This window comes from Leuciscus leuciscus (assembly GCF_965113295.1).
Source record: "Leuciscus leuciscus genome assembly, chromosome: 10".
Lineage (NCBI taxonomy): Eukaryota > Metazoa > Chordata > Actinopteri > Cypriniformes > Leuciscidae > Leuciscus > Leuciscus leuciscus.
This window is the reverse complement of record NC_138734.1, coordinates 21,950,846-21,957,007: the sequence shown is the minus strand read 5'-3', so window position 1 is coordinate 21,957,007 and position 6,162 is coordinate 21,950,846. Positions and strand designations below refer to the sequence as shown.

The 6,162-nt window shown below is 38.8% G+C and overlaps 1 pseudogene across 1 annotated transcript; it reads left to right on the top strand.

The window, feature by feature from the left end:
• The first annotated feature begins 351 nt into the window (after nucleotides 1-351).
• Nucleotides 352-5,817, top strand: LOC309508335 (extracellular calcium-sensing receptor-like; annotated as a pseudogene). The gene is made up of 6 exons: nucleotides 352-578; nucleotides 734-1,031; nucleotides 1,286-2,121; nucleotides 2,421-2,642; nucleotides 4,707-4,830; nucleotides 4,926-5,817. The product of its transcript is annotated as an extracellular calcium-sensing receptor-like (transcript).
• Nucleotides 5,818-6,162: the final 345 nt, after the last annotated feature.

Below are 6,162 nucleotides of genomic sequence, written 5' to 3'. Positions count from 1 at the left end.
TGAAGAAACCACTGCATTAGAGAGGTGAGAAAATAAATAAATAAAAAATCCCAGATGGAAACACTTATTAGTGACAAGTTACACATATCAGATATTATTCAAAAATAATTGCATTATCAATAACATATGGTAGATATAATAATTATATAAGTTGGTCATTGCTGTTACTTATAGTATGCTCCTCGCACAGTTACAATTGAATCTTATATTACACTGTATCCCCTGCAAAAAGTTTTATACATGAGCAGTAGCTACAATGAAATTAACGAAAATACAAAATACCAAGCTTAAGGCCATCCCTCAATCACAGATTGTTTATAAATTCTGTAAACACCAGATTATAATTCAGTTATGGCACTATTTTATGTCACCCTCCTCACACTGTGGTTTCTGTTGTGTATTGGTGTGCAGAGTCAGTATCAAAATAAAGATAGGTGCATCTATCAGGGAGATGACGATACATACACATTTTACCAGGGGGGGGATGTGGTTTTGGGAGGGCTATTTCCTTTGCATTTCAGCCCTGTATCATCGGTTTCTTCTTTTAGGACCAAACCTAAACCTACTAAGTATAAATTGTGTGTTGTGTTTTATATTTCTTCTTATAGATGATCTGTGAAAGAATACAATTGTTAAAAATTGTTCTTAGTCTCTCTGAACTAAAATGAAATGCATTTTTGTTTGCTGCATTGCCGTTGTTTAATTCATTCAGTGTTTTTGAAATCTGTTGCAGCTTTACCCCTCGAGCACTGAGGTGGATGCAGACAATGATCTTTGCTGTGAGAGAAATAAACCAGCGGCAAGACCTTTTGCCGAACCTATCTCTGGGCTACCACATCAGAGACAGCGGTGATGACATACCTGTATCTGTCAAGAGATCTCTTCTCCTGGTCAATGGACAGCCAGAGAGGGACAGTGGACAAAGCTGTGAAGACACACAAAAGCAGCCTAGCCCTGTAATTGTGGGAGAGGCATCATCAGGAATATCCATGGCTGTTCTGAGAAGTCTAAGCTCCTTCAAAATACCTTTAGTAAAACAATTTTTTTAATATTATTTTATTAACAATAATATAATTTATTTGTCTTGGTAATGAAAATTGTGATGATGTATTGATGCATGATGCATGATGCTGTATAATTTAGATTAACGTGCATACATTTGCATGTTTTTATAATTTATTATATGTAAATATTGATCATTTTGGTCCATATACAATGTTATGTTGATAAAGATGTTGCCTTTTACTGCTACTGCACTGCTAATCTTAATGTTGTCATATTTTAGGTGAGCTATTTTGCATCCTGTTCCTGTCTCAGTAACAAGAGAGAGTTTCCAGCATTCATGCGAACAATGCCAAGTGATTTATTTCAAATTAAGGCTTTGGTAAAACTTGTTCATTATTTTCAGTGGACATGGGTCGGGTTGATCGGAGTGGATACAGACTATGCTCGGTTTGCCATCCAGCTCTTCCTGAAAGAGTCAGAAAGATTTAATATTTGTCCTGCTTTTATGTCAACCTTTATCCTGTTGCACTGACGCAAGATGCAGCAGAGGAACTCGTGAACATTTTAAAATCTTCTTCTGCCACTGTCATTATAAGCTTCTCTGTGGATTCATATCTGCATGGTATCCTGAAAGAGTGCAGACGGCAAAATGTTACTCATCTACAGTGGATTGCCAGTGAGGCCTGGGTCACATCAAAAGCCCTCTGGGAGGATTTTGGTGATCTGTTAAAGGGAACATTGGGGTTTGCCATACGGAGAGCTGATATCCCACATTTTGGCAGTTACCTCAGAAGAGTAAGTGTTTCTGTTGCTCAGACGTCCCATTTCCTATCTGAGTTTTGGGAAGAGACTTTCCGTTGTCGGCTGAATGGGTCCTTAAAAACCCATGTACATGGAGAAGCAGCACAGAACTGGCCCCCCTGCAATGGCAGTGAGAGTTTGGATGATGTGTACACTCCTTATTCAGATGTGTCACAACTCAGAGTGTCCTACAATGTTTATAAGGCTGTGTATCTCATAGCACATGCACTACATGACATGAGCACATGTGTCCCAGGAAAGGGCCCCTTTCAAAATGGGACATGTGGGAGTCTGTATCAAATTCTGCCATGGCAGGTGTGTGTGTGTGTGTGTGTGTGTGTGTGTGTGTGTGTGTGTGTGTGTGTGTGTGTGTGTGTGTGTGTGTGTGTGTGTGTGTGTGTGTGTGTGTGCGTGCGTGTGTGCGTGCGTGTGCGTGTTACTTTATATTTTACATTCTCCTCCTATGTGTTACTAATTAATTATTATTGTGCAAGTATTTAAGCAATGGCTAAATTATACAAAAATAAGGGAAAAAACTCAATATATATATACAGTATATGTATTTTAATGTGTTCATTACTTTGCATTATCCTTTCTCCCAACCTTCACCTTAGCTCCTGCACTACATGAAACAAACACATTTCACAACATTAGGGGAAGAGGTCAGATTTGATGACAGCGGTGATCCAGTTGCATCCTACGATCTGATGAACTGGCAAAGAGGGTCTGACGGCTCCCTTCAGCTAGTGAGGGTGGGATTCTATGATGCCTCCCTTGAAGAAGACAAGGACCTAATAATAGATGAGCCAGTAATTATGTGGCACAGAGGAGAGAAGGTGTGTGCCATCCCACTCATCACCAGATATTGTTTACTATGTTTGCTTTTTCTTCATCTCTACTTAATGTTTATTGCTGAACTAAGAAGCATCCAGTTTCATAATTTTAAATGGAAATGCACTGTTGATTTTTTTTTTTTCATACTAAACATATACACATTTTAATATATTATACATGAGTACATTTTCATTGTTTTATGTAGATCAGGGGTGTTCAATCCTGATCCTTGAGGCTCACTGTCCTGCAGAGTTTAGTCTCATCTAATTAAACACACCTGAACCAGCTAATCAAGGGATCTAGCCCAATACCCACACTTGCAGTTTTGGCCAATAACAAGAAGTAAGTGTGCAAGACTGTCCAAGGTCTGGTAAATGCCAAAGATCAGTGCCCTTGATGTACACTAAATCCACAGTATCTCTAATACCACTTTGATGCTAAGCATTTCATATCATGCATCATGTTCAAGAACTTGTATGCTCTTAAAATTGGAGATGGGCAGAGATTATTTAAATATCAGCCCCGCCTCCACTCACTCACACCAGGGGCACGTTCAAGTTCAAAACGGTGCGCAACGTTTTGCTACGGTTTCCGGGTTGAACGTCATGTTTCCTGTGCAACGGGGTTTGAGATACATTTTCTCTTGTTTGGTGGGTGTGTCAGAACTGCAGTCCAATCAGCAGCAACATGTATATAAAGCAAGCGGTATTAAAGTGAACTCGCACAATGGGTTCAAGGAAAGTAATTTACAAATGTGTTCGATGCAGTTCGGTATACGCAACAACTGAGGATATTAGAAGACATGTTTGTCGTAAGTTTTATTGTAAAAATATTGGATATCAACATAATGATGTAGTAGTTTATATTTTTAGCTTCATTGCAAGTGTATGACATTTGGTGTAGAAATAAACAATGGTAATTAAGTGCTTTTCCTAAAAATGAGAAGGAAAATACACAGGGTATTAAAACAGTATGAACTACAAATAAAGTCAGTATGTGAGGCTAAATAGATGTGTTTTAGTCTGAATTAGGTAAGATGTGTGCTTCCGTTTCAGTTTCAGCCATCCCTTCACTCGATTGCGGTGTTCTCTTTTGTTCTGGGCGGCAAGTGCAGTAACTGTAACATTACATCGGGCATATTTTGTAGTATTAAACACATATTTATACCGACTTCATCAGGCTCCGAAAATTCTTCACAAAGAACACAAAGAATGGCCTTCTCAGCTGCCATAGTTGCAACTCTTGCGTAATCAGAACAGTGTGTTCAACGCATCACCGTTTCTGTTTAAAAAACGTTGTGCAACGTTTTGTCGGGGCTGAACGCAGCCCAGCTCAGAGATCCACCCGTTGAGGACCACACATTGACGTGATTGGTTACAAGGTAGTTTGTGACGTCAGAAACACCAGCGATTTCAAACCGCGTTTTTGAGACTGTCTTCGGTTCACTGCAGTTTTACTGCAGAAAATACTCATCAATGGTGTTGACTTATGAATTTACACATAGTTTGTCTTAAACCATATTAAAAACACCACTAGTCATATAAACAGCATTAAAAACTTGATTTTCACCACAGGTTTGTTTTTAAATAAAATATCTCCCTTTGGAGTGAACTTTGAGCTTTGTAACCTTGCAAATCTTTTTTTTTATGCTCAAACAGCAACATTACACACTAACTAAAGTTGAAAAAGTGATAAAGCATAAAAGGACCCATTTAAAATAAAAATGTATAAATTAAGCTCTTTTAAAAAAGCTTGTATTTTTTGCAACACTGCAGTCTTCATGTCACTTGAACAATTGGGCCAAATACAGAAAATAGTATTATGAAAGTAGACAAGTGCTCAACTGCAAAGACTGCAAGTATAGGTATTGGGGCAGGCCCAAGGACTTCAGACTCGCTAGAAACCTCCAGCAGCATAAGTTGACACCCCTGATTTAGATGATCCTGCAACATTTTAAGTTATTTAGAAAATTGTGCATAAATTATGGTTATCTGTCAAAATGTCCCTACACAAAGAGTCAAGTAAATGTAGCGTTGTTCTACTGCTTGTTCTGTTGTGGTTATTAGGAACCAGAATCATTGTGCAGTCAAAGCTGTCTGCCAGGCTCCAGGAAGGCCAGGCAAAAAGGAAAGCCAGTTTGCTGCTTTGACTGTATACCGTGTGCTGAAGGAGAGATCAGTAATGAAACAGGTGTGAAGTTTTTCACAGTTCCTCACTTAATGGTTTTCTGAGAAGAAGGAAAAATCTGTGTTTTATGCTTCCCCTTTCCCCCAAATTTTCCACAGACTCAAATGATTGCCTGACATGTTCAAAGGAAACATGGCCAAACCAAGCCCAAGACCAGTGCATTCCCAAAACATTAGAGTTTTTGTCCTTTCAGGAGCCTTTGGGAATAATCTTATGGGCAGTTTCAGCATTCGGGGCCTGTGCAGCATTAGCAGTGCTTGGTGTATTTATAATGTACAGGAAAACACCAGTCATACGAGGAAACAATATGGAGTTAAGTTTCCTTCTCCTCCTGTTCCTCTGCGCATGCTTTCTGATTGGCCTGACATTTATAGGGAAGCCCACTGACTTGTTGTGCCGGACTCGGTATCCAGCCTTTGGAATCAGCTTTACTCTCTGTATTTCATGCATCTTGGCAAAAACTGTAGTAGTTTTAATGGCATTCAGGGCCACCCTCCCTGGTAGTAATGTCATGAAGTGGTTTGGCCCTGCTAAACAAAGATCAAGTGTAATCTTGTGCACTTTTGTGCAAGCACTTATTTGCATCGTATGGTTAACAACTAAATCTCCTGTTGCTGCATATAACACCAAGTTCATGAGTGCAACAATAATTGTTGAATGTGCTGTAGGATCTGAAATTGGTTTTTGGTGTGTGTTAGGATATATTGGCCTCCTTGCTTCTTTGTGTTTCTTATTAGCATTTTTGGCCAGAAAACTACCAGACAACTTTAATGAGGCTAAATTCATGACATTTAGCATGCTTATATTTTTTGCTGTGTGGATAACATTCATTCCAGTTTATGTGAGCTCCCGTGGAAAGTATATGGTTGCTGTCCATGTCTTTGCTATTCTAGCTTCTTTGGTCTCTTGCTGTGTATATTTGCTCCTAAGTGTTATATTGTACTTCTGAAACCTGAGAGAAATGACAAAAAGCATATGATGAAAAAATAGTCCTTTTTTTATTCAAGTCTAGTTCATCAGGTTACAGGATTAATGCTTACAGGGCTGAACATATGTGTGCAAAATTCACTCACGCCATGCTCTTACTTACAGGGATAGTCCACAGTTGTTCCTTAGCAAAAATATTAATATAACCCATATAAGTTGACCAGTTATTAAACCTAAGAATTGTGCTAAGAATTGTACTAACATGCTCCGGAGAAGGTTTTATTCTTGGGAAGAGATCACAAACCTAAACTAAACCTCAGACGTAAGGAAATGTTACATATATCTGATGCAATAAAGCCACTTTCCGGTAACGCTTTAGATTACAGCCCGGAAAGTACTGCGTAATTA